The following is a 7,827-nucleotide window of genomic DNA, read 5'->3' as shown; positions in this document are numbered from 1 at the left end:
AAAAACTTGTGCATGGTTATACTGATCAGTTTTTTTAACTTATGGGTTAATTTGTATTCGAGTTATCTATCTATGCACACTACTCACAGTGTGAAGTTATTTTTGGAGCTACAAAGATACTGTAGATACTGTACATATTCTACTGTATATACTGTAAATTAGGACACCTCCTGAAGCTATAATACATGTGCATGTCTAGGCAGATCCAGTATGTAGGATTGCCATGATAAGGTGCCAGATGTAAGGCATATTCAGTTCTGACTTAAGATTTTTAAGGGGATGAGTATTACCAAGCCTACCCATTGCTATTTATCAGAGGTTCTACTGACCACACTTGTTGATGGGGTATGAGAGTGCCTACAGGTCCTGCATGAAGACTGTCTTCCTTTTTCTTTCCTTTCAGTGAAACACATAGCATCTTGGTAATCCTTTCTGTTAATTCAGGTCAAGGAACTTAAGAAAAGGAACGTTGTCCAATGGGGTTATTTTGTGTTGTGGATCATAATAGCACAGCTGCACTAAAGCATGACTACAACATGAGAGGGCATATTTTCAGTGTCAACCATACAGCAATTATTTTATTGTATTATTTTATTTAACCTATCTGTAAAATGTGTTCAAATGGACCTGATTTACTAGGCTTTTGCGAATGTGAAAAATTGGCATCAGGTTTTTTTGCAAAGGGAATAAAAATCATTGTCGATGTGCAATTCTATGGTTTTTTAGTAGAAATGGTACAAACTTTAGACTGGAGGAAATCTAAAACTTTGTAACTTTGGTCCTTTTCTTATCTAAATGATCTCACTGAAATAACTGGTAGCAAGCTAAGTACACATTATTACAAAATATTTGAGTAGCAATAACTTTGGCAGGCTTTGGAGTAAGCCTACATGCACTGAAGAGGCTCTCTTACTGAACATTTCTGTTTCATAATTGTATCTTTAGAGCCAGGTGGGTGTATCAACCCAAATCCACCAATCACTGTGCATATGCAATGAGAGGGATTGTGTAACAAATTACATACAGCCAACAAAAAACTGTAAAAAAAATATATAGTTTATTTCTACAACCAACTGGCCTAAGAACAGAGAACAAAGGAAGGCACCACATTCTTGTGCCATATTCCCAGCAGAGTGGTTTTGCATTGTGCTGCCTATACTGTGTAATTGCTTTTTTGTGTGCTTTTCAACTGGTCCAAAGAACTATCCTTGTCCTTTAGTGCTCCTCGCGGTTTCATTTCAAGAACATTAACTCTTTTAATGCCTGTTTTGCCAAGCTTACAAAATAGATATTTTTGTAACTGGCAGTTTAAAATGACCTGCAGTTGAATGCAGGTATATCAAAACCTTTACTTGTGATATGCCTCCATTCTCCTTCGCTTATCTTCAAAGCAGTTTTTTTTTAACCTGTTTTTTTTTTTTAAATTCAAGGTATATATCATTTAACCCTAACTCAGATCCCTTCTTCACTGAGTATAACGGTTTCCCAAAAAAGATAATCATCCTGCAAATATAATTAATTGAGTGCCAATCATTCTATTGGTCCATGCTGTAATAGACGTTGCAGTGAAAATATATGAAATAGACTGGGCTTCATGTACACTAATGTGCATACTTAAAATATTCTCTATGCTTTCCTGAATCTTAAACTAATAAGTATAAATCTATGAACAACTATAAAATGCAAGGGCAAGTATTGTGATTCATATGCTTGTGGTACCTGTCCTACTGACTTATAGTCATGTACATGATTTGTGATGTGGTTGTAAGTCTCTGATCGACTGAAGTTGCATCCCTCTACCCGCCGCCCCCCCCCCCCCCCCATCTCCACCCCCCCTTTTGGTATGATAGAAAACAATTAGTTAGATATGAATTTAAGTTAATGAATTCGTTAGATATGGAATTTAAGTTAAATGAATTCCTTACTCTACAGTGTTAAACTTGGTTAATAAGCTTTAATGTGTATGCCATCATAATTTCACAATGGATAAATGTATACTGCATATGTATACATTATGAAATGCTTACGAACAAGTAGAATTATATGTGTTAAAGCATCAATGTACAGTACACTACAGTACTGTTTGCAATTTCACTTGACCGACGCTGTAGGATTGAAGAATATTCAGGACACCCGCATTTGGTTATGTGAGTTACTTCAGGGCATTGACTCTTTCAAGTTTAAGCACCGATGAAAAAAAATAATCACACGCTGTATAAGTATTCCATATCACAATCTATTTTAACAGCAAATTACGTTATTCAATTATAGCAATAAACAGACAGCTTTGATTGTGCAAAACAAACGTATGAGAACTCGTGTTAATGGTGAACAAGATTACACTAGTCAGCTCTTCAGCTTTTGTTAAAGTTCCTGAACTCCTAGCTGGTAACCCAAGTCTATCCCTAATCACACAGAGGAGGACGAGAGGGCAGAAATGGAAGCTGAGAAACAGCTTAGGAGAGATGTTAGGAAGCCCTTTTATGCAGAGAGTGAGTTATAAATGCATGGAGACACCCACCAGGTGCAGTATCTCAGACACTTTCAGAAAGATCCAGATGCAGTGAAATCCCAGAGTCGGGTGATTGGGGAGCTAGGAAGGTTGCCGAGCCTAGATGGGCCAAACGGCTTCTTCTGGTTCCCAAACTTTGTTTTTAAAACCTTGATATCACGGTATCTCAAAACAAAATGTGCACCCCGCAGCTTGTCTCAGCTTATCTCTGGCAGAGAGAGGAATGTAAACGATGTGAAGCCAGCATGGAGAGGAGAGGGGGCTCTGACTGCAGTCTCTCTCTCTGGATCAGGAGGCAGATAGACTCCAGTGCCTCGCTGTCACTGGGGGCGGGCGTCCCATGGGCAGTGGGGTCTATTAAAGAGGACGGCAGGGTGTGAAGGGGCATTGTGCTGCTCCACGGGTTCCCCATCATGTCGAAGCTGCGCTCTGTGTTGTTGCTGATGGTCGTTCTCGCAGCGGTTTGCTCTGATCATACAGGTGAGACTCCTCGCTCCCTCCCTCATAGGAGCAGCTCTGCGAAACTACAATTGAATGCACTATACTGTTTTTTACTGTGCTTTACTATATTTGACTTTACTGTGCTGTACTGTTCTTTACTATACTACATGTATATGGTAATATACTATACAGTGCTGAACTATACTGCACTTCACTCTAGGATACTGTTCTACACTGCAAACTGAAATACAGTATACCACACTATGCTGTGCTCTGTTAAACTATAGCATTTTGCATTAAATTGTACTATAGTATGACTATATCGCTATACTGTGCTGTGCTATATTGTTCTGTGCTATACTAACTGATACTGCAGGGGACGGCATGTTCTGTTTGTTTGTAACTGTTTAGATGTCTATCACCATAATAATAATAATAATAATAAAATAAAAAAAAATAATATTATTTTACTGTGAAAGTTGAAATTAGGTATCCCAGAAACTTACAAGTGTTACAGGGCAGTATCCCAATGTTACGTTGCAAATTATAAATATTTATACAGGCAGTGTCGTTTACAGTAAATTGCATGGATGATCTTATGTTAGAATTGAAAAATGACTATGGGATGCAACATAGTGTCGTATCACAGCGAGTTTATCTCTACCGTGCACAGATTAGTCAGTGCAAGGGTAGCGCATCAGCTGAGGATCCAGTAACGTGGTGCTGAGGTCAGGCGAGTCCAGCGCAGAGCAGGAGGGGCGGATCCAGAGAGCTACAAGTGCAGTTTTTAGCAGAAGGTGATGGGGAGAGAGAGAAAGAGATGCAAGAGAGACTGAGATGGAGGGTCACAATGAAGCAAAAGAGAAGTAGGGAAGGTCAGATTTAGAGAGGTTGAGTTTGAGAGAAGGCTTCTTAAGAATGGGGGTGATGTGAAGGCTAAGGGAAAGGAGACAGATCGTGTATCGTGTATAGCCTGGGGCTAGCACCCCACTGGATCAATATGGGAAAAAATAAACTCCACAAACCAGAAAGATATTTTAGCAAACGTATCATTCATTCTCTCTCTCTCTCTCTCTCTCTCTCTCTCTCTCTCTCTCTCTCTCTCTCTCTCTAGTTGAGTGCGCGAAGCGAACACAACCCCTGCAGTGGCTTGATCGCAAAAACGAGTGCAGCTGTAAGGGTGAGTTTGCACTCAATCTCAAACTGAGCCCACTTCAAAACTCCCTTCCCTGTAGGAATGTGCTACCAGCAGAGCACCTGTTCACAGATTAAAAATGTGGCTTTAATTTTAAAAATAGCAGAACTAAGATAATACAAATAACACGGTTTAATTAAAAAACAAAACAAAAACAAATGTAAGGTGCAAAGCCAGTTTTGTAAAAATACAACCATCAATAAAATTGAAAAAAAGGACAAAGTGAAAATGCAGATTAGGTTTTATTTTGTATAGCTTTTTTCAGTATGATAAAATGCTTCCTTATGAAAAAAAATGTAAATTGATTTTTTTGTTTTACCTCCCTCTCTCTCTCTCTCTGTCCCCTTTCTCTCTCTTGCTCTCTGTGTATCTCTCTTGCTCTCTCTGCCTCCCTCCCTCTCTCTCTGCCCCCTCTCATTCTCTCTCTCTCTCTCTCTCTCTCTCTCTCTCTCTCTCTCTCTCTCTCTCTCTCTCTCTCTCTCTCTCCAGTGTTGTCCAATAAGCAGCTTTCATGTCGAAAGACACTCCTGCCGCGGTCCAGTCAAGAGAAGATCAAAATGATGGAATGTCTTTGCAAGAAGCACAGGCATGGTGAGCGATCAGCCCAGCCCTTACAGAAGTGTCCCGCAGTAAAAGCAGAGCAAGGTGTAGTCAAGCACAGTGAAAGCACAAAGAGGTGTGGTAAAGCATGCTAAAAAAAACTAGTATACCCAGTTCAAGAGCAGATAGCAGTATTGATAGTTACATCAGGGTTAGATACAAGTGCAGGTGAAATTCAAGACAGTACAGACTGGGTTCAATGCAGGATTGAACACAGTAAACTAGGGAGCGGACCAGTGCAAGTTAAAGGGCTTTATTGACAGTGCTATATTGTCCAGAAGGGACGAGTTGAGTTGTACAGGTGTTGTCTGAAGAGGTGTGTCTTGAGGAGGCACCAGAAGGTGATCAGGGACTGGGCTGAGATCTGTAGGAAGGTCCTTCCTCCACTGTGGGGCGAGGGTGGAGAAGGAGCAGGCTCTGGAGGAAGGGGAGCGGAGAGGAGGTACAGCCAGTGTCCTAGTGCAGGCGGAGCGGAGAGGTCAGGTGGGGGTGTAGGGAGAGATGTATTGGATAGAGTTATCTTGGTGTCTATGCTGTATCGGATAGCTATCTTTGTCAACTAAGATTAAGACTGACATTCTCTCCTCTCTCTCTCTCTCTCTCTCTCTCTCTCTCTCTCTCTCTCTCTCTCTCTCTCTCTCTCTCTCCGCAGAGCTGCATAGCATACTCCGACAGGACCTGCAAAAGATGTGCAAAAAAATAATAAACACCAATCCACCAATACCCATCCCACTGGCCCGGTGAAGGGGCGGGGCTTCCTCCTCTACTGACCAATCACAGGAGTGCAGGGGAAAAAAAAATCTGATTTGAATATTCATTTTCATTTTTAATAAGACATATATAGCACTGTCTTCATTTCAATGGAGAAACTTCTAAGTTATATGATTCGATCGTTAAATACAGCGCCACCATACAGCCGATGTCTCTCTGTGTGGAAAACGAGTCATAAATGTATCTTGAAATAGTGAGTCTGAATGGAAACACAGGGGCTATGTTTGCTTTATTACCCTAGAAAACAGAAGTAGCAAAATGTTCATTTAGATTCTAAATAATTCATGATGAATCCGCTGTACAATTGTTTTTAAGCGGCAAAATATATATATATAGATATATATATATATATATTATATATATATATATATATATATATATTGCTTTGTTTTAAAATTATATATTTTTGAATTATATTACTTGATATATTATATATATATATATATATATATTATATATATATATTATATATATATATATATATATATTGTATATGATATATCTTTCCCCCATATTGGTGTGTAGTTCACTATAGAAATACAAAATACTATATGTTTCTGTATCTTCAGGACATCCTAGTCTAGTCTCCTACTATCAGTTTGAGTTGCTCTGTCTACATTTCTATTTCAATTCTTGTTTAATATTTAACTGTTAATAATATATCTATATATACTTTTCCTCACAAATTAATATTTTAATACGTCCTTTTTTTTCAATACAATTTAAAAATAAACCTGACTCTTGTCCTTTTTTTTTTTTTTTTTTTTTTTTTAAGTGGTAGTACTGAGGTGAGGGTCACTCCAGTCTGAATTTCCACTGAAGATCATTAGGGAAGGGGATAGTTAGCGCACTGGGGTCCCAGTCCACCAATGACAGCAGTGCACTGCAAACTACACCCCCAGGTGCGCCCCTAGTGGAACTTATTGAAACAAACGCAAATAATAAATAATAATAATAATAATAATAATAATAATAATAATAATAATAATAATAATTTATTATTAAGTCTCTTTTCGGCCTAAGTTCGGAGAGAAACCAAGATTTGTCTTTCTACTGTCACAGCTCCAACTTGAAAGGGCCAAAAGTTTATGCTCTGAAAATCTTTCATTAAATCCGTATTTTCCAAAATAGTTTCTGAAACTGATCAGGTCATTAAATCTCTGCGTATTTTTAAAAGAGGAGGAGGAGGAGGAGAAGAAGGAGAAGATTTCAAATAAAACACTTGATCTTGTTGAAAACCCGACCTGTTTTATATTACTATTGCCTCTAAACTAATTCAGTTGCAGACTGAGATTGCATGTCCACACCCCCTAGTGGTGAAACCACCTCACTTCAGAAATTCTAGTTTTAAAAGGATTTGAATTACAACCATAAAAGCCGTGTGACCTGAGCCTGAATCAGACTCGTTCATTTCCATTACAGGTTTGACTTGTGTGCGACGATTGCAGATTGGATTGTAGACCGCAGGTGGAACCGGCCCCAGCGTGATACTGGGAACGCGATGAGACTGCGTTTTACGCACTGGTTTCATGGTGCAGCTGGAAATGTGGCATTACTACAGTTGCTTCAGCGGACTGCAACCTTGAACGTGTCCCTTGCAAAACACTGCTACAATGTAGTATTCCTTACATCCACTAGAGGGCGGTGTTTCTGAGCAACACACTGAACAATGTAGTATTACTTACATCCACTAGAGGGCGGTGTTTCTGAGCAACACACTGAACAATGTAGTATTCCTTACACCCACTAGAGGGCGGTGTTTCTGAGCAACACACTGAACACTGTAGTACTCCTTACATCCACTAGAGGGCGGTGTTTCTGAGCAACACACTGAACAATGTAGTATTACTTACATCCACTAGAGGGCGGTGTTTCTGAGCAACACACTGAACAATGTAGTATTCCTTACACCCACTAGAGGGCGGTGTTTCTGAGCAACACACTGAACAATGTAGTATTACTTACATCCACTAGAGGGCGGTGTTTCGAGGCAGGGGACACGTAAGAAACGACGTTGAGAGCGCTATTGAAACTCCATCGCTTTCATAGATGTCTCTTTTTGATTTATGATCGGTAGAATTTAGGATTTTTTTTTTTTTTTTTTTTTTTAATTAAACTGCTAGGTCAGAACTTGGTTCCTATTACATTTGAAGTAAGCCTGTTAATCGTAAATATGTTTATATAATATATGTTTCGATAATATGCGTAATAATTCTAGGAGGGCTGTAACATTTTGAGACCTGTGTGGACTCGTATTATTATATTATTATTAGTCTTATTATTTATATTTAATTAGTTATATAAATTG

At 39.0% G+C, this 7,827-nt stretch overlaps 1 long non-coding RNA gene across 1 annotated transcript; it reads left to right on the top strand.

The window, feature by feature from the left end:
- Window positions 1-2,889: 2,889 nt before the first annotated feature.
- LOC121306616 lies at window positions 2,890-5,440 on the top strand. Its single transcript, XR_005948225.1, has 4 exons — window positions 2,890-2,992; window positions 4,068-4,133; window positions 4,638-4,739; window positions 5,401-5,440. It is a non-coding gene; the product is annotated as an uncharacterized LOC121306616 (long non-coding RNA).
- The last annotated feature ends 2,387 nt before the right edge of the window (window positions 5,441-7,827 follow it).

Source organism: Polyodon spathula, chromosome 48 (assembly GCF_017654505.1).
Source record: "Polyodon spathula isolate WHYD16114869_AA chromosome 48, ASM1765450v1, whole genome shotgun sequence".
Lineage (NCBI taxonomy): Eukaryota > Metazoa > Chordata > Actinopteri > Acipenseriformes > Polyodontidae > Polyodon > Polyodon spathula.
This window is presented reverse-complemented; position numbering and strand designations above follow the sequence as displayed.